This window comes from Nomascus leucogenys, chromosome 5 (genome assembly GCF_006542625.1).
Source record: "Nomascus leucogenys isolate Asia chromosome 5, Asia_NLE_v1, whole genome shotgun sequence".
Lineage (NCBI taxonomy): Eukaryota > Metazoa > Chordata > Mammalia > Primates > Hylobatidae > Nomascus > Nomascus leucogenys.
The window spans coordinates 8,586,491-8,608,485 of record NC_044385.1 but is presented as its reverse complement, the minus strand read 5'-3'; the positions used below and the strand labels follow the sequence as shown (position 1 = coordinate 8,608,485).

Sequence of the window (21,995 nt, the reverse complement as noted above, 5' to 3'; positions counted from 1 at the left end):
TATTCTAAAATATACTTCCAAGGATACGTAACATTGTATTGTATGAATGTATCAAAATTTATTTATCCCATATTGTTTCTTTTCATTCATTCTGTATTGCAACTTCAAATATATATGTGTGTGTATATATATATATATATTTGTGTGTGTGTGTGTGTGTGTGTGTGTGTATCCTTGCATGTAAATCTTTGACTGTGTCTGGGTCCATTTTCCCCATATGTCAGCTCCATCCGTGACCCCTAAAATTCAGATTCCAAACAACAAGGATGACATCTTTGCTTGAATGCCTAACAAGTAGCTCTAAATTAACATGTCCAAAACAGAACTCTAGGTTTTCCCACACCTCCCCCAAACTTGTTTCTCCCCCATCTGTCTCATCTCCCTTTCCCAGGCTTCACTCCTTCCCCAGATCTAGGCAAAAGCATAGGTGTTATTTTCCTCCTTTCTTCATTCCCCACATTCAGTTCCTCAGTCAGTTTTATTGAATCAGTCTCAGAACACATCCCACATCTGCCTCCTTCCTTGTGACTCTCCAGGCACCATCTGGTTCATCTCAACTTGCCTGGACCAGTGTAGGTAGTAACCTTTCACCTGCTTTCCGCCGGACCACTCTTGTGCTGTCCTTAATCAGTTATCTGCAGAGTCATGATGTGATTGTTCAAGACAAGAAATCCAGTTAACGTCACATGACATTAACGTAACATAACACTCCTTTGCTTAAAATCCTACAGGGGCTTTCAAAATACCTTAATAAAATCTATACTCTCATTTGTGGCTTGCGGGGCCCCGTATGGCCATTGCCCAGAACTTCCCCTTCATCTCCTCTCATCTTTCTCTTTCACTACATATGTAATCTACTAGACTGGCTTCTCCTGGTCCTCGTGGGCTGAGATGCTATTCTCTCAGATTATGGTTGCCTCTTGTTTTTTATTCAAGATTCACTGGAAGTTCCATCTCCTCTTAGCAGCTTCCTGCCTATTGAGTATGAAATGAGCACCCTCATCATTCTTAAACAGAGCTTTACATTTTCTTCTCTTCATAATGAATATTATATATTAAGAATAGATAATAGTAATAGTATCTATTAATAGATACTATCAATATCTATAACAGATAATCAAAAGACTGATAATTAATAATTGTTTATCGTAAATTTCCTCATTAGCATGTAAACTCTATGAAAAGTAGAGAAAATACGTGGACTCTTGTTCACTTTCTTGTCAGAACCTAGAAATGTCCTTATCACATAGTAGACACTAAATATTTACTAAATGAACAAATATATCCTTGAAGGTTTACTAGTATAAATGGTGTAAACAGAATTTCTTGGTGAAGAAAAGTTTTTAGTGTTTTGCCATATAATTTACCATCTCCATCCTTCCAAGATGCCAGTTTTCTTTCCTGTCATCCGTTGTACGGGAGGGCCAGGGTTGCTGCACCTGCTGCCCAACCTTGCATACATAAATTTTGTTTTGACAGTTCAGGATACAATGTTTGACCATTGTTTTAATTGTCATGTTGGCATCTACTAATGAGGCTAAAACATTTTGAAATTTAGGACATCTTTCTGGACAGCAGCCACAGTCATTTCTGATTAGTAGTATCAGAAATATCAGTAGTATCAGAAGTATCAGTAGTATCAGCAGGCCATGTGTACCTGATAACTTCTGAAACAAAGGGGAAGGGGAAGGGAGGCATGTGTTAGAGACAATGCCCAGTTATCTGTGTTTACACTTCAGTATTCGCACATTTTTGAGTCATGTGATCCCTCATAACAACTTTACAAAATGGATAAGAGATATTATCCCCCTTTTTTCAGATAAAGAGCTGGCTTCTGAAAAGTTATGCATCATGGAGCTAGTAAGTTACAGAACTGAAATCTACACTCATGGCCAGCGGATGCCAAAGCCCAAACTGTTAACACTTCACCATAAAAATAAAAGGATAATCTCTATCATTTCTATCATTCAAACTTCCTGAGACTTAATGATAAAGTTTTCATGTATTTGCTGGATAGTAGTGTTCTATTTAGATTATTATTATTATTATTATTATTATTATTATTTTAAAGTGTTGGGCCGGGCATGGTGGCTCATGCCTGTAATCCCAGCACTTTGGGAGGCCAAGGCAGGTAGATCATGAGGTCAGGAGTTCGAGATCAGCCTTGTCAACATAGTGAAACCCCATCTCTACTAAAAATACAAAAATTAGCTGGGCGTGGTGGCAGACACCAGTAATCCCAGCTACTGGGGAGGCTGAGGCAGGAAAATCACTTGAAACTGGAAGGTGGAGGTTGCAGTGAGCTGAGGTCACACCGCTACACTCCAGCCTGGGCAAAAGAGTGAAACTCTGTCTCAAAAAAAAAAAAAAAAAAAGTGTTATTCATTTTAAAAAGTACTTATGTTTTTTACCATGTAAAGAAAAATGTCACAGGTAGTGAAATGGAATAAACTGAAATTCATCACGTGTATAGGCAAAGACACAGTACACTGCTGTTGAAAGTTTCAGCAAACCTTTTATTTATGCCATTAATATAATCGTTATTATAATTCACACAGATGGGATTTATATTGTCCTCTAGAAATGTTTAGAGCTTCAGAGATTTCCCTGCCTTCTGAAGAAGAACGATGTTTTCTTTATTCTGAAGTTGATGTAGGGCAACAAGGAAAGAGACCACTAAGAGATACATCCAGGTGCACATTTTTTTCTCTTAGTTTATATAATCAAAATTTATTTGTTTCTAAGAATAAGGAGATCATCACAGAAATGGTTTACCCCAAGTCAGGAAGACGAGGTCAGCTCAGAGTGGGCATAAAATTGCTTAAAGCGTCTCAGATAGCTAACGTAATAGTGATTTATCAGAATGTCCCTAAAATAACCAATATTTGGGAACAGTAAGAATGGCTAAAGCTTAAAAAAAATGTAAAAGAGGTTTGAGTTACCTTTCTACCAGTTCTCCAAATATATAATATTTTCATTGTTGCTATTTTTAAATCTAAAAGATTTTTCAATAATCATGAAGAATTCCAAATGGGTTCACAGAATTTAGATTTTTTTGTGTTTATACTACAGCAGTGATCTGTTTCAAGAGAAGGAGACAAAATTTCAACGGAAAAGTTTGGCTTTGCGAATTTAATTAAAGAGATGTGGGTATAATGAACCAAGGGGTCTCTTTATTTATGGTTGCTCTGCAGAGGTAAGTACTCATCTGACGAGAGGTTATTTGTAGGAAGCTAATTTAGAGTAGAAACAAATAGTTGTGAAAAATGAGGAAATCCTGCTGGGAAAAAAAAGTGTGGCAGGATCACATGAAATAGGAGTTTTGGAGTAATTTACTATTCTAGGAAATCCAGCAGCTGGTTTATCTAAAGAGTTCCTCTTTTTCATGAACACTGGAATAAGGACAGGAAATGGTTCAAAAGCATGCTCCCTTTCCTGTAACAGATTTCTGTAAAAATTTAATAGCAAAAAATAATTTTTAGAAGCTCAAGATTTTGATATTTCTGAGATTCTTTAATGAGACAATGCATATATTTCTATCTTTAGTTACTTAGAAGTTTTGGTAGAATGAAGAATTTTGAATAAACATAAGAGGAAACAAATTTCTGTTTATGTCGTTCATAAAACGTACTGTATTGAATTCAAAACTTAGTTTTACAGAGTAATGAAGATTTTTAGCTAAGCATTGAGAAAATAATAAACCTAATGTAAAGTAGAACATATATTACATTTTGTAAAACTGCGTTTAATTTTTCCAAATAAGGAAATAGAAGAACTGATGCAAATAAGAGATAGGATATCCAAAAGATAAGAGAACTGGAATGGAAAAAGTAAGCATACTTAAATCACGCAACTTAAAATTATATCTAGAGGGAGCCTGGAAGAATACTTTAATGGAGCTAATTACCTATGTGAGGATTATCTTTTGTATTTTAATTATCCCAATATATTTAAATGTAATCTCTTCATTAAGTATCACAAAGAAAAACATTTCTATTTTTCTTGGTACAGAGAAACTAATTATTCCATTCAAAATATTACCTAAGGGTTTAAAACTATTTTCCTGTCTCATGGTTATTAATAGAATGATATATCTTAACCACTGCAACTAACTATAGTTTTTAGGTAACAAATTGTATTTTTCATTGGAATTTTTGCCTTTCTCTTACCCCAGAGTCATTAAGGAGACACAGCTAGGAAAAAGTATGTGAAAACATTTTTAAAGGGTATACCACTATTCAAATAAGATTCTCCTTGATCCTAAATTACATTTGAAGTTTGGAGGGAAAAAATAATAAAATGCCATGTACTGGCACATGTACACATACGTAACAAACCTGCACATTGTGCACATGTACCCTAAAACTTAAAGTATAATAATAATAAAATTTTAAAGAAAATGCCATGTACTTATTTCCTATTGCTACTGTAACAAAAGACCACAAACTTGGTGGCTTAGAATGGCATAGATTTATTCTAACAGATCTGGAGGGCCAAGGCCAAAATCAAGCTTTTAACAGGGCTGTGCTCTCCCCGGAGGCTCCAGGGGATAATCCTTTCCTTGCCTCTTCCTGCTTCTGGTGGTTGTGGTGCTCCTTGGCTGCTGACTGTGTCACTGCCTCCATATTCAATATTGCCTTCTCCTCTATGGGGTGGGGTCAGAGCTCCCTCTTATGAGAATAGACGTGATGACCATCAGGGACCACTTGGATAATTTGGGATAATCTCCCCACCTCAAGATCCTTAGTTAATTACATCTGCAAAGACCCTTTTTCCAAATAAGGTTAACATTTATAGATTCTAGGGATTAGGATCCTGGATGGGCCCTAATAATTAGGACCATTATTCATCCTACTGCGTGCTGCAACTTATAGTATCCGATTCTCAAGTAGCTTTAAATCTACTGCAGTATGAGGACTATATTGGAATGTAGGTGCTAACTAGAGTTAAATACAATCAAAGTTACTGTGACTGTAATAGTGCAGGAGGGAAGGTATTTTGGGTGAAAATAATGGTTTTTTACCTCAGATACTTCATCCAGTCTCAATTATTGAAGTCATACTATGAAACTCTGTTGTTCTGTGCTAATTAAATGTAGGAATTAATTTTTAAATGTTTCGGCAAAAATAGATTTATTAGGAGTTTATTTTGTAAGATTTCTTGACACATTTTGTTTAAATTGTCCTTGTGATGTATATTGGAAGCAGTTTAGAATCGTTGCATTTAGTCTTTTTAAAAGTTTCACAATTAGATGAATAATTCTCTTTGTTTTGTTTCTGGTTATAATTTTCTTCACCTTCAGGCAATTTGTTAACATGGTAAAGTAATTAAGAAAATAATGGCTCTAATCTGGTCTTGTTTTATATCACTTCCGATAAAGAAAATGATATATGTTAATATATGTTAAAACACCACATAAGCAAAACAATTTTCATTCAAAGCATCTTTTTTTTTTTTTTTTTGATACAGGTCTCCCACTGAGTTGCCCAATCTGGAGTGCAGTCGTGTGATCATGGCTCACTGCAGCCTTGAGCTCCTGGGCTCAAGTGATCCTCCCACCTCAGCCTCCAGAGTAGCTGGGACTATGGGCATGTGCCATGATGCCTAGCCTTTTTTTTTCTTTTTTTTTTTAAGTATAGACAGGGCTTGCTATACTGCCCAGGCTGGTTTCGAACTCCTAGGCTTAAGCAGTTCTCCCACCCTGTCTCCTAGAGTGCTGGGATTACAGGTGTGAGCCATCACACCCGGCCTCCAAGCATCCTTAATTTTGATTCAGTAGCATGTCTGCAAGAGCAGACCAAGCTATAGATATTAATGTGAATCCGGAGATTATGTCATTGTATCTGTTATTATGTTAACCAGTTTAAGTGAATTACCAATGTCCAGCAAGACGTTACTCACTTTGGAATGCATTCGACTGGCAATTTATCATGGTAATAGGAGGTAGAAAAGGCATATTAGTTCCTTAAGTGGGAGCAATTATACCTGCTAATGGAAAGGGAAAATGTTGTTATTAAAACACATTATATCTTTTGTATCAGAGTGGTTCAGCTTTCCTTAGATGTCTAGTTTTAGTTCCTTTTGATTCAAACTCTTCTGTGTATGTTTATTTCCTTTCGAGAATCATTGAGACCCAGGTTAATTGTTTATTTTGTATCTTACATTGCCGTCAAATACTTGTGTCACTAATTCTCTAAGAAATGTAAAGAATTCTACTCATAGAAGTTTGGAGGGAATTTTGAGGCGTATTCTTTGACTCAGCTTTCATGGGGAAATGTTTCTAGTTCAGTATTGAGGTTTAGGCCCTCCAACACCACCACGTGAAGCTGATGCCGACAAAGTTGGCTTTCTCCTGGTTACAAATACAATTCGTTTCACTGATCACAAATACATATTAATATGATGTATCTGGGCGCCAGTGTATTCAAAATGATAAATTCATAAATTCTTTGCAGAAATTTACCAAATTAGTTTAGAGTTCAATTACTTGGATCTGGATTTTTATTTCATAATGACCAGAATTGCTTATTCTAAGAAAACCAATATTGTGTTTGAAGGATTGAATGGAGCAATCATAGATTTTATAAGTATCTCAAGACCTTAATACAATTTTATGATTGCTCTTTCCAAACCATAAACAAAATTGCAATTACCCTATTGAAAATGTTTAAGAATTACTGTTATGGGTTGTTTAACCTATCTATTAACCTATCTAGAACCTCATTAAAACTGGTAAGCTGGTGCGGTGGCATGCATCTGAAGTTGCAGCTATGAAGGCTGAGGCGGGAGGATCACTTGAGCCCAGGGGTTCAAGTCCAGTCTGGGCAACACAGCTAGACCTCATCTGAAAAAAAAAAAAAAAGCACAGATCCAAACACTGGTAAGCTCTCCTTGGGCACCTGGTTTCTAATTTCAGAAAACAACTTGCTAAAATCCTGTGTGATGCAGTTAAAATTTTCTTTCTCAATATGCTGGATACATTATATTTCAGAATGATAGATGCATTTTTTCTCAATACAACAATATGATAGATATGCAGGTTAAAAAAGCACATTGATTTTGACTGTAACCTACTGGTTTTAGGTAACAACTTACAGAATTTGTCTTGAAGCAGTAATTGAAACAGTGCCTCAGGTACTCCTCATTCTCTGGGGAAAGGATTGGTCTGAAACCACCTTCTACCCACACAGGTCAAAATTATATTGTGTGAAGGTGAGTGTTTGGCTTCCACTGTGTCCTGAAGCATGGAGAGCACAATATTGGGCAAGAGGGCCTTCTGGCTGTTTCCTTTGGGCACCAGGATGCTGCCTTTCCCCATTTCCCTGCCCTTGCCTGGTTTGTGTTGAAGACTGAGACCTGGCTTTGTGGTAACAGAGAAACTGACTCTGTTTGGGTATGGTTGGAGCTTGGTTGGTGGCTTTCTCTGGCTGCCTCCACCTCTCTTTGGTTCCTGCTGGTGGATTCTCTCTAGGCCCCGATGAGGTCTGCACTTTATCCCATTTGGCTCCTACTAGGCTCTTCTCTGAAGGCCTCCTCTGGCTAGTCTCCTGGCAGCCCGTCAGACACTTCAGAGCCTGTTTCCACCTCACAGCAACTGAGGGATGTCCAGGAAGTGCCGGCTGCAGAGTGACCCCCACTCAGCCTCCTGGACAGCCAGATTCAGTTTCATATGGCGGCTATCCCCCAGGCTGGTGTGGGTAGCCTCTTTCTAGAGTTCTGAGTGGAGAAGGGGGACAAAGGCCCAGTAATATGGTTTGGCTGTGTCCCCATTCAAATCTCATCTTGAATTGTAGCTCTTATAATTCCCACCTGTTACGGGAGGGACCTGGTGGGAAATAATTGAATCATGGGAGTGGTTTATCCCATACTATTCTTGTCTTAGTGAATAAGTTTCACGAGATCTGATCGTCTTATAAGGGGAGACCCTTTTTGCTTGCCTCTCATTCTCTCTTGTCTGCCACCATGGATGACATGCCTTTCACCTTCCACCATGACTGTGAGGCCTCCCCAGCCATGTGGAACTATGAGTCTATTAAACTTCTTTTTCTTTATAAATTACCCAGTCTCGGGTATGCCTTGATCAGCAGCGTGAAAACAGACTAATACACCCAGCTTTGCTTTAGTGATTCCCTCTGCTTCACCCTACCTTCCCATCCCATGGACAATGTGAATAGAAGAAAAACATATATCCCCTTACCCCTCAGCCTCCTCTCTTCTTCCATCATCCATTCTCCAGGACCCACAAAAGGGCAGCTTTTCCTAGATCCTGTACTGCCCCCGGATGCAAGTGTGATAAATAATCCCCAAGGAAGAACAGGGACAAGGTCTCTACTCAGGGCTGTGACCCACCTGCTTAACTAACTCTTGATAAAGTAAATGACAGCAACTGGAATTCAGCAAATCCTTTATATATAATGCCTACCTCTCAATATCTCTTTCTAAAGATAATCAAGTTTTCTAGTTTGTTGTTATTTTTTTCCCATTTTCTGCCCTTAGAAGAAAGAGAAAGGTAGTGTTGGGACAGAATTAAAGGAGGAAAAGTGGAATCCATTGCTTTAATACTTTTACAATCACATTATCCCCAATATTTAAATATTTATGTGATAAGTGTCTACATGCACATGTAAATATAATATTCCTGCCCCAAGTTAGCTATATGACAATAAGAAAGTTGTTTAATTCTGTTTGCTGACTCTAAGGTATGGATGTAAAAGTACATACCTCAAAAGATTGTTTTTAAAAATGGTAAATGGTGTTTAGTATGTACAATGACAGATAAAGCTTTCAAGATCTCTAAAGATACAGGTCTTCTAATGATCTTTTTTGGCTTTGAGTGACTTACTTCACAAATCAGGCCCCATCAACTCATCATATAATGACGCAGATGGCTGCTAAGAAAAACAATCATAAAAGCTTTTATAATTATTGCAAACTAAGAAAAATTTAAATACTGTGATAATGCAAATTAATAGGAAATACATTTATGTATTTTCAGTAAGTTCCTTGTGTCAGTCAATTTGCAGAATTCCTTGGAAAGTGATCATATCTTTTGGAGTTTAAGATATCCATTCTTCCTTCCACTATAAGCTCTGAATGTAATACGAAATAGGAAAAAGTAATTGAAAAATAACAAAGCAAAACATCACCCTTATTATAAGTAAAGCTGAAGTAAGAAACTGTTGGTTTATGTCAATAGTGAAGTAAGTTTCCTGATACCGAACCTCTGAATTAGATGGCAAAGCTGGACTAGGTCAGGTGTCTCCTTGCAGTGGGGGAGTCTGTGTCATAAATGTCTGGAATGCAGGGGCACAGAGGGCATCCCAGACTTTAGGCACAAAAGATTTGAATTTTAAGATGATGTCTGTAGATATATATGATTTATCCCACTGTGGTATTTCACTGATTTAACTGAATTCCGAAGAGGATTCTCAAGTTGGCTACCCATTCCCTTCCGAGGAAATCAAAAGGGATATTTATGTTTTTTAAAAAACAACAACAACAAAAGTTCAGGGTGATTGATATTGTTTGGCTCTGTGTCCACACCCAAATCTCATCTCAAAACGTAATTCCCATAATCCCTGTATGTCGAGGGAAGATCCTGGTAGGAGGTGATTGGATCATGCGGGCAGTTTCCCCCATGCTGTTCTTGTGATAGTGAGTGAATTATCACGAGATCTGATGGTTTTATACATGGCAGTTTCCCCTGGGCTTTTCTGTGTTTCCTGCCACCTAGTGAGGAGGGATGTGCTTGCTTCCCCTTCATCTTCTGCCATGATTGTAAGTTTCCTGAGGCCTCCCCAGCCATGTGGAACTGTGAGTCAATTAACATCATTCCTTTATAAATTACCCAGTCTCGGGTATTTCTTTATAGCAGCGTGATAACCAACTAATACAGTGATGCTTCTAAAATGAAAAGGTCAGGAGCCCTTGCTCTCCCTAGTGGAAGTAGTAGAGCTGTGATACATATGGAAAATCTCTTTCTGTTATTTTCTCATGTTTGTTACTAACATCAACTGCCCTAGTAGTTTATGAATGGCCAGTTTGTTGGTGTACTCAAATCTATACTAATGCTTGCAGATTGGTTTTATTTGCTTGCAGCTGAGCATTGATTATGGCCATTGTTTCAAATAATTGACAGCCGAGAGTGCTTTACCAATAAAAATGATGAAATGGTACAGGATGGTCCCTTAAATTATATACTCTGCTCAAAAATGCGAGGGAGTTTAATGTTAAACTCCCAAAAGAAGTAAGTGACTGAGAGGTCACCGTAGTTCATGGAGCACCTTTATTAGATGATCTGAATGACTAGCTTTGAGATGGAGTAAAAATATTTCCATTCCCCTCCCATCTGGAAAATCACTGGCAAACAAAAAGAGTGAGAAGTAAACTCAAACTCCATCTTCACTGATACTAGAAGATAACAATAATTCTGGGGAAATGGGAAGAGGAACAGGTGCTGGATTAAACACAGGCTTACATGTAAGTCTGCAGAGTGAACTTTGAGACTCCTGTGCCCAGCTTCCTTCCCTGCCCACCGCCAGATGACAAAAGCTGGCGGCAATAGTGAGGCTGGGGAATCTTTATCTGGATAACCCGAATCTACCCAGAGAAATGACATAATAATAATGGAGATTAAGTGGCTGCCAGTTAAAAAGGTGACCAGGCCCAAGATCTCCTTGTAGTGCAAAAGTGGACAAGCACCACCTTCCCACTACACCTTCCAATCAGCTTGTTAGGGCCTGGCCTATAAATAAGAACACCCAAGTTAGTGCAGAGAAAGTTGCAGGGAAATATTTTAGCAAGGAAACAGTGCAAAAAAATTTCCCAGAACTAGAAGACAGGAGTTTCCAGATTGAAAAGACACGCTGACTGTCCAGCACTTCAGCTGAATTCAAATCCACACTGAGGTGCACAACTGTGAAATTGCAGAGCTCTTTGGAAACCAGATTGTTTAGTGTGGAGCAGTCTTGGAGATGCATATATCCTCCCTTATACCTCTGGGACCCACTAGGGACACTGACCTGTTTTAAGATGGCTGGATCAGGGCAGAGTCACCACCAGCTGTCCCTTTTTCCGGGAGTAACATTCCCTGTGGCCCTTACAACACTGTGCATTGTCACACACTGCATTGGTCCATCTTTTATTCCCACAGTGATCTCTGTCTCCTGCATGTCATTACACTCTCGTGCCCAGTCAGCACAGTCCCAGCACATCAGAGAAGTCTCCACTATGTCCAACTCCAAATGAAAGGGGCCAGAGCTCCATCTCCTTTTCTCTTACAAGTAATTTTTGTGCCAATTCATAAATGTAAATAGATGTGTGGACATTTCCTTTTCTTTTTTCCCCCTAGAGTTCAACCTCTTGATACTGGTCAGTGCTTTTGCAGTAGGACTGACTTCTTTGACTTCTTTTCCCAAGCCCTGGCTCAGCCAGTATGTCATATCGACTACCATTTAATTATGAAACGACCATATGCCAGACGCTATGCTAAATAATTCACAGATAATGTCTAAATAAGCTTTACAAGCATCCTATTGGAAAGTAACAGTACTCCCCATTTTAGCTTGGGTTTAATCTAAAGCTGTACTTTTTAGCCATTTTACTACCAAAAGCTTGTGCAAGTTAAAATCTAGGGCTTGCATATATGCAGGGGAATCCAGATGCAGGCATGAGAAGGAAATATTGCTCTACCCATGATGACATTGAGGCCCAGGACAGCCCCAGTGACTGCTGAAGAGTCCTTGGACCCCATTGATGAAATGGAGATGAGATTCCAATTTAAAAGATTTCACAATTTCAGTCCTCTTCTTCCGGACACTGAAGTGGATAACAGATATTACTAATTTTCTGTCTGAAACTGAGAAGCTTGAGTCATCATTTCTAGACTGTATGTTAGTAAATTTTTTGTTAGAATTGTGATATTAATGAAGGTAATGTTGAATGAGATTTCCTAGTTCTGTATAAATTTGCATCATGATAATATACATCTTTTCCAGCTAATGTCCATCATAACTAATAATCATTAGCAATCAGCAAACTCATAAATGTTTGTCCCCATTGTTCTTTGAAACTAGTTCATTTAAATGATGATTTCTGTTCTCATTAGGTATTTGCCGTATTGTAACCTTGTTCCCAAGGATAACTGGGTTTTATAGTTTATTCGAACATAATAATACTCTCCTAGTCAAAATAGTTAAGCGAATAGTGACACTAAATGTCAGCTCTTAATGGATGTGATATGGGATGCATATGAAACATATTTCATTTAAAGCGATTATTTTTATTTCAGAGAAAAATGCATTCATGTTATTAAGTATTCCACAAAACACTTCAAAGCAAAGAGAGAACTTTTATACTTTACATGTAGCCTTCCCTTGTCTGTGATTGTTTATATCCCGCTTAGAATTTAGCTTTCGCTTCCAGTATTCTATTTCTTCTCTAAATGTTCTCACCTCATCTTTACTTAGTTGAATATCCTCCTATTTATCTGTAAGCTTCCAGGGGTTCTTGGGCATTCGGAGGGTTTGGCCCGACCCTAGTACTTAGGGGTGCATATAGTACAGACACCTTTCATACCTTCTCTTCCATGCCACACTCCTTCCCATCACCACGAGGCTGCCTAGTGTCTGGCATTCTTTTTTTCCCCCTGCCATTTAGTGCCAACTTTTTTGCAACTTTGGCTGTCACTTTCCCTTTTTCTCCTCTAATCCTTGCTTCTACCTTTTCAGTGCTATACCAGTTTGATATCCCGGCAGTTTTACTGAGTTCCTTCTGCATGAAGAAAATCAAAGAGATGAGGATGCTGAGTAATATCACCTTAAAATGTAGTCAAGAAAAGTTTCTCTGTAGAAAGTTACTTTAATTAGTTTAACATTGATATGTCCCAAGGCCAAAGCCTTGACCCTGGTTCCCTGGAATGTCATGGGGAATTCTCTTCCCTAAGCCATGTTCTTTCCAAACCAGTTACTAAAGTCTTTTAATTTTACATGAGAGTTATTGTAATAAGAAAAAAGTTCTATTTAGTGAGCATAGCCTATATTGAAAACAAATGATCCTTAATATACATAGTCTCATAGAACTATGCAATGTGTTCAGTGTAGATTTCCATAGACCATCCTCTTATCCCTCTAGCTGCCTGTTGATAGGTACTCCAGCCAAGATCTTTAGCTTGTCCCAGGTCCCAGGGCAAATCTCTTCACTGTATTGTTCTCTTTTAAACAATTTCACAAAAAGCAAGCATTTTGTGTGTATATATAGTATAATTATGCATATATTAATCATGTTCTTTTAAATTTTGCATTCCTGAACCAGTAGTGTTCATATAACTCTTTTTCTTTAGCTTTATCATCTGGACCTTGTCTCCCACACTAGGTGCCCCATCATACCTTAGAAAGTTATTTCTTGATCTATTTAGTAATTTCTCTAGTTAGTTAGTTTTAGTGGTAGAGGCTGCATCTGGTCTCTTGTCTCCTGATCCAGTGCTCTTTGCCCTGTACAAGGATGACCCTGAAATCATCTCATCTAAAAGCAATGCAAGCTCACTTACCTTGGCAATTGAGAGTTAGTCTTTTCTTTGTACACAGCTAGTTTTTGGTTAAGGGAAGAGATATTTGTCTGTGTTTCTTACCTCATTTGAGTTTATTCTCAGCTGAGCTGCCAAAATGATCCTTGTAAAAGCTCAGCAGAGAGTGATACCCCTATACTCAGATCCCTGCATCGTTCCCCATTTCACTCAGAGAAAAAGCCAGAGTATTTACAGGTCCAGAGGCCCAGCGTGGTTTGGATGTTCATTTCCCAGCCGCCCTCCTCTCCTTCTTTCTGTCTTCACTTCTCTCCAGCTGCACTATTATTCTTGCTGGTCCTCATTCGGGCCACGCGAGATTCCACCCTGGGGCCCTGGCTCCAGCGCTGGGCCTGGAGCACTCTTCTCTTGGTTATGCACTGTCCAGCTCCCTCACTACCTTCATGTCTTTGATGGAATCTCACCCCCTTTGCCAGGCCTACCTAGACGACCCTACTTCACAGAGCAACCTGTCTTCCTTCCTCCCTCCTGCATCCAGGCACTCTTGGCATACTCAACTTACTCTTTTTTGCCTTATCACTTATCAGTTTGAGGCATTCTTTATAAGTTACTTTTTATTGAATTTACTGTTTATTATTTTATTCCCTCTACCATATATTATGTTCGATGAGGGAAATAATTTCCTTCTTCTTTCTTTTCCCTCGTGCTCCTCCTTCTCCTCTTTCTCCTTTTTCATCTTTTTTCTTCCTCTTCTTTCTTTCTTCCTCCTCCTCCTCTTCTTATCTTCTTCTTCTTCTAACCTAGAATACCCTGCAGCATATATTAGGCATTCAAAATTATTTGTTGAATGGAGGTAACAATCTTTTATTTTATTTTATTTTATTTTATTTTGAATGGAGGTAACAATCTTAATCAATGATTTGGCTCTAATGTTATCAACAGAATAGACAACACCATTTCAAGAATTACTAATGCTGATTTTATAGTGGTAGAATCTATGTCCTGATTCTGATGTAAAAATAGATATGTTGGTAGAGAAACTTTAAATCTCATAGTCCTAAGATAAGGATTAGAGGATTTAAATTAAATAGACTCAAGTCTTATTTTGTTTTTTCCAACTGGTATATTATTTGTGTAGGTAAGTTTCTCTTTTTGTAAAAATGCGATTTAAATAAGAACCTCTATATATTAGCACCTTCACATAAAAAAAGATGAAAATCTCTGAGTAAGATAGGACAGGAAGTGGGAGTGATTCCTTTTTCAGTTGAGCAGCCTAAAGGGTTGTTGAGCGTGTTTCTTATACCTCTGGCTGACTAAAGCCATTAGTCTGTTGTGAATGAAGAGAGAGAAACTTCAAGTCCTAATAAAGCTCAGGGACAACCCAAATAATTCATATCATTTTATTGTTAATATCTTACAAGATTTCTAATGCAAGAGCCACAGCATTTGTTTGGCTTACTGCATCTCTGAATTAATAGGGGTTCATGTTTTCTCCTAGGTTGAGCCAGTTTTTTTGGGTTCTGTGCTAAAATAAGACTCCATTCTAGAGGCTGGGAAAACTACGGGATATTTGAGCCAGAGTAGACCTTGAAGGGCCCAGGAAGGTGTCCAGGCCAGCACAGACAGTTCTAGTCAGTGACGGTCATGGGAAGTCGTCAGTCAGGCCTGAACAGGGGCTGGAGAACATGTCTGCACTCCCACAAGTGTGTATATATAGAGATATATATGCACACACAGGGTTATATATAATGGTAAAAAAAAAAACACATAAAACAAAATTTACCATTTTAATCACTTTTAAGTGTACAGCTAGCTTGGTAGTGTTACATACATTTCACATTGCATGCAAACAATATCCAAAACTTTTCATCTTGTAGAAATGAAACTCTGTACCCATTAAACAATAACTCTCCATTTCCCTACCTCCCCTACCCCTGGTGACTGACCACTATTCTACTTGCTGTTTCTATACATTTGACTACTAAGTCATGAATTTGACTACTCTAGGTAATGGAGTCCTGTAGTATTTGGCCTTTTGCGGCTTGCTTATTTCACATCACATAATGTCCTCAAGGTTCATCCATGTTGTATCATATGTCAGAATATTTCTCCTTTTTAAGGTTGAGTAACGTCCATTGTATGTAGATACCACATTTTGTTTATCCAGTCATCCTATGAGGCTAGAACCAATAAAAGCTGTAAGACTTCCTAACCCCTCTACTCCCTACCCACCCCCACCCCCAGGGATCGTAAGTTAATGGCACTTACACATGAAATTATAGTGGTTATAGAATGTACTTGAGATTATTCAAAAAGTGACAAGAGAGCATTAGCATGATTCTTACTTAAAATTGGGAATGAGAGTATTAACTATTGAACAGTTTGGCTCATGAGTGAATATGAAATTTCAACATTTCTGGCCAGGCACGGTGGCTCATGCCTATAATCTCAGTGCTTTCGGAGGCCAAGGCAGGAGTATTGCTTGAGGCAAGGAGTTCAAGACCCATCAGGGAAACAGCAAAACATCATCTCTACACACACACACATACACACACACACACACACACAAAATAAACAAATCAGCCGGGCATAGTGGCATGTGCCTATAGTCCTAGCTACGTGGGAAGCTGAGGCAGGAGGATCATTTGAGACCTGGAGTTTGGGGCTACAGTGAGCTACAATTGTGCCACTGCGCTGCAGCCTGAGCAACAGAGCAAGACCCTATCTAAAAAAAAAAAAGAAAGAAAAAAAGAAAAAGAAAATCACCATTTCTGCACAGCTACCGTAGACTATAGGTGTTTCATCAGAGTAAAGAAACCAACAGCTCTCTGAAAAGCACACATTGTGCTACCTGCAAGCACGACCCTTCCCGGTAAAGGTTAAACACATAGCAATTTCAGCTTTAAAGCTAGCCTACTTACTTCTCCATATAAAAATATTTTCAAAAAGAAAAAATAAATTGTAACAAACAGTTCAGAATTTTCTAGACCATTTGAAGTCTTTAGGTTGAAAGTGGAGTATTGTAAACTTTATCTGTTTCTGATTGCTTCCCCAGAATTTGTAAAGGACTAGAATCCAGAAGCTTCTAATAGGTTTCTGACTAGATTTTTTCTCTACTTGTGTTGTCTACTATTTTCTTTCTCTTCCGCATTATCCCACCCTCCCAGCCTTTCTCCTTCCTTTTCTTCCTTTTTCTTTTCCTTCCTTCCTTATTTCCTTATTTTGGTGTTTATTCACTGATAAGGTTATGCTATGACACATATCCTTTTAATTTTTTAAAATAAAAAATATTTTTGTAATTGTTCAAATTCATTTTGAAAAACAATAAGGGAAAATAAGATGTTCAGAGAAAATACATAATAACTGAAGTTCTCATATACGAGACAAGAAGGAAGTAAATATATAAGGCGTGGTCGGATTGATACATAGTCTTCTTGTGTGTGGAGGCCAAATAACAAATGTTTCACTACCATGCACTGTCCCCTCTTCTGCCTCGCAGGAGCAGAATGATTGTTTATATCAATTCTTACCACTGTTAATAGGCATTTGGGTTTCACAATAATAGTGGCTGCAGAGTACAAATTACTTAATCATTTCGCATTGGTACCTGTTCCATTATAGAATCCTGCATAAAATTAGTCACATTTGAATATAACATCCGAAACATTTTTCCAAATTGTATTTCCTATAATATTTATATATTGGTTGCCATTTCAAATATGTTCAGACCATGCATTATCTTGAAGGAGGCAGGTCCTGTTTGTAACACCTTCACTTTCCTTGTCACTGGCATCCTCTAAAGTGCCCATGACAAGCATACAGATCCCCCAAGAGAATCATTACACTTCCAGCAAAACCCTATTTATGAAGGAAATGACAGACTTATTAATGGGAAGACATTAATATTTGAGAAGGCTTATTAGGTCATTCTTCCCAAGAATGTGTGCATTTTTGTCATGGTCAATGCTATAAGCCTCAGGAATGGAAAACTGGTGGTTTGATTTTTCAGTGCCTGTAATGGACCAAGGAAACAGGACTTTAATAAGGTGTAGGTTTATGAGAGCCCCAGAATCATATCACACAGACGATTGTCTCTATAGAAGGTCAGTTAGGTCAGTCAGTCAGTTTTGGTAATTTATAGCTCCATCTGTGTGTGCAGTTATATTAAATATATTCACGAATCTGTGTCTTGTGGCATTGCAGTTAATCGTTCAAGAAATCTTTGGCGCATTTTTGTATTTTATACATTTCATATTTTTACATTCACCAGCACTATTTACTGAGTTTTACAGAGATATACTACATATATTTCAGCGATACCACTTTGTTCAGAAAAATTTTCATCTTATTTATCTTAGTTAGCTCTGGATAACTGAATTTTTCCCAAAAATCTACAGGTCAAAATTTACTATTATGGTCAATATCTTAAAGCTCACCCTGGAGAATCTGAAATAAATTCCCAAAGAGGCACTTAGTCATGTTTTAATCAAATGATAGTCTTTGGCATTTTAGTGTATAACCTCTTATGTGACTATTTTGAAGATGACCTGACTTGCCCGAGTGTATAGATCATGATGTGTCTGATTTTAAAAATTAATCTTCTTATCCCAAAGTATGTCCTCCATTAATTACTATCTTTTTCAGCATTTCCCATGCTTGAACCAATGTTGAAATCACCTGAAGAGCATTTTACACTAAAAGATCACTAGGACTTCACCCGGTCTCCAACCCAGAATCTCCAGGTCTCCCACTCAGGATGCACAATTGTAGTTAGTTCCCCAAGTGCCTCTTAAGCAGCCAGCCCAGAATCTATTGCTGGACCATTAGGAACCATTCATCTGTACCATTGCCCAAGTTCAGAAACTTGTAGCCACCCAAGACTTCCTCATCCACTTTCTATTAAGTAGATCCTATTAACTTTACAATGTAAGTATCTCACTGTTCCATTACTAGAATTAATTATTAGCGTGAATGTTTCACCACTTATCTCAAATAAAGGAATTAGACTCTATTCTGGCATAGTTTTAACAATTACTAAATATTTGTTGAGTGAACGATGAAGTGAGTGAATGAAAGATGTCATAATAGACCTTGTTAAATGCATTCTTTGCCCCTGGTTTTCTTATATTCCATGTTTCCTTTGGTTACCAATCTACTAGCTCTACCAAAGAAAATAAGAAAGTTAGTCTGACACATGCTGATTTCATTAAATACACACTGGTTCTTAGGGATTCCCCAGTCTTTCTTCATGAAGTCCATCACGGTGCTAATCTATTACAGAATAATTTCTGGAATATTAAACATATTAATGTCAACATTTGGAAATTGCATTGCTTTTAGAAAACTGAAACAGCATGTGTCATTTCTCAGAATTATAGGAACTCTCGTGTATTTTATTTCGAAGGTCACCAGCCTTATCTGAAGACTATCACTTGTGGATTCTTTGAGTACCTATAAAGGCAATTGACCTGAGGTCAGGATACTGGAATTCACCTAGAATAGCTCTTGAATAATCCCTGCATTCACATAATTAGGGCTTAGGGTTCACCTTAGCCATTTTCACATGTGGGGTTTCTTATTCCTAAAATAAATTTTCTTGCCTTCAGTAATTGTTGTGCACCTCAATGTATTTTGTATTTTGGACTTTTTAAAATGTTACCAATCCTTAATAATAGTTGACACTTACATAGTACTCACTGTATGGCAGGCATTGCTTTAGGTAATTTATATGTGCATATTAACTGATTATTCATTAATCTTCACATACACACTATAAGGAAGGTACTTCACAAAGACACCATGAGGTAAGTATAATTGTCACCATTTTACAGGGGAAGAACTCGAGGCACAGCAAACTTAAGTGACTTTCCCAGGGTCCTGCAGCTCACAGATGTGCGAGTTGAGATATGAACTTAGGTTCCCCGGCTCCAGTGTTCTTAACCACTATGCCAGACTGCCTCTTCCTCAGCTGCCCTCATTTATGTGCCATTTGTCTACATCTTCTGTCCAGATCTTAGAACTTTATGCATTAACTGATGAGTACCTTGTGCATCCATATTAAGTCTATTACTTATCTGCCCTTCTTCTATCATTAAGAGAATTTGTGAATACAAAGATGACAGTACTTTCCCTCTTGCCCCCATATTTTCCCAAGTCTTTTGTAACCAGTCTGTACTACCTGGAAAATACACAGTATCACACACACACACACACACACACACACACACGTCAAAAATTGACCATATTCAACTATTATTGTCAGTTTCCACATTTTCTTCTCTTTTAATCAAATTGTGAGTATGCTATTATCTAACAAAGACGGAAACTAAAACTCTTCTCTGCTGTTCACACTTTTCAACTATTTCTATAATCTTCTATTTTGGCAAAGAGTTTAGCAACTGTTTATGCCTTGCTGGAAAGTCACTGTTATCCCCACTCAACAGAAGAAGGAACTGTCAGGTGATTGATTTGTGGTCCTCTAGGATTTACCAAAACTAATAGTACAATGTGAGCTCCAGATCTATCACCAGAATCTCAGAATATTCACCAGTGCTTGCTCTCATTTGTAGGTGATTTTAGATGTGCCACTCAGGCTACTTTGCCGAATTATATATATATGTATACACACACAATTTGTGTGTGTGTATATATATGTGTGTGTATATATATACACACACATACAAGTGCATATATATATATACAGTGTGTGTGCGCGTCTATGTATGTGTGTATATATATATAATACATTATATATAGGTTAAGAAATTATGAAGCCTTGTGTGATTTTTACATGCAGAAATTTTCAGCAAACGTGCTCCTTAGGATTGGATTTTCACATCCACACATCTCTCCACCTTTGTCAGGGCATTCTTTACCTCTTGGGTATCTGACTACCCAAATGAATGCAGTTTGGGTCCTACTCACATCATCTGGCAGTGACCCAGGGAGATGGCTCTTTACATAAACCTCAGGATACTGCAGAGTTGCCTTTTGTCACTTAAAAAAAAAATCCTCTCACCACAGCCCTTGATGTTCATTTTAATTTAGGATTTCTTGGTAGGAAGGGAGAACATGCAGCATACGGTACCATCGTGGACCCTGTACTCTTATGCACATGGCTTTGTTTCTTGAATAGAAATAGTAACAATATAAAGGAGAAGGAAAAGGCATATGTTGAGGACTTATTATAGATTTATCTATAGATTATAGAGGAGTTATTTTCTTTAAACTTTAAAGTATCCCTATGTTTTAAAGAGAATAGATATTGCTCTCCTTTTTCAGATGGGGAAATTAAAACTTAGATCTTTTTTATAGTCTCACAGCTATTAAGTGACAAAGTTAGGATTCAAATACGGGCCTGTTTAACATCATTGCTTTTTCATTCTCAGATTGCCGCTGAGTTGTGTGTGTGTGTGGGTGGGTGGTGGGGGTGTATAAAATACTTACAAAGTTTGCATTGGCGAGCATCTATTATGAAGGACCCACAAAGCCAAACTCCTTGTGCTGGTCAACTTTTGGGTACTGACACGCTTAAGTCTGGATTATTAATTGAATGTCATTTACCTTGGTTACTCTGTTTAGTATGGTTTATTGGCAGCCAACACTATGCTAATATCTTAATAACATTTTCTTATTTAATGCTTGCAATCATCCTAAAAGTAGGTAGCATCCCTATTTTATAAATGATGAATATGAGTCTTAGAAGATTAAGTTACAGTGTCACTTAGCAAATAAGTGGAAAATACAAGGTTTGAACCTAAGTTGCCTGAGCCTAAAGCCTGTGTGTCTTACCACTTTTCTTTTCTGAATAGAAGTTAGGAGTTTAAAAACTTTACTTTCAACTGTAATATGGAGCAGAGCAAATTTTACCAATTTTTTATGATGTCATTATTTGTAGCTTTTTTCATCTCTGCCATGACGTTGTGACAATAACATAAAAGAATACATGTAAATATCCAACATTTACAGGATTTTTTAACCTAAGTACTCTGCAAATACATGCCATTTAAAATAACTACAACTTTTAATTTCTTGTGAAAGAGCACAATGAAGCTAAATTATGTGCTGTGTAAAACTATTCTTTATGTAGGATTCCAATGAACTTGGGATCCTTTTGGGTAATACAAATTATGACCACCTACTAGCCTTTATGAAGTTTTCACTTGCACTCATGTTAACACGAGAACTTTAAAGAGGATTTGGACTGCTCTGTAGGCTTAGAAAAGTAGCAGGCTTTTGGTGTTTTAGACATGAAGTCCTTGCCCATGTCTGAATGGTATTACCTAGGTTTTCTTTTAGGGTTTTTATGGTTTTAGGTCTAATATTTAAGTCTTTAATCCATCTTGAATTAATTTTTGTATAAGATGTAAGGAAGGGATCCAGTTTCAGCTTTCTACATGTGGCTGGCCAGTTTTCCCAGCACCATGTATTAAATAGGGAATTGTTTCCCCATTTCTTGTTTTTCTCAGGTTTG

General features: G+C 37.7%; 1 protein-coding gene across 3 annotated transcripts in view; it reads left to right on the top strand.

The window, feature by feature from the left end:
• The window catches only part of CHRM3 (cholinergic receptor muscarinic 3), a 529,115-nt gene that overhangs the window by 173,788 nt on the left and 333,332 nt on the right, over positions 1-21,995 (top strand). The gene's annotated exons all lie outside the window — the stretch shown is intronic.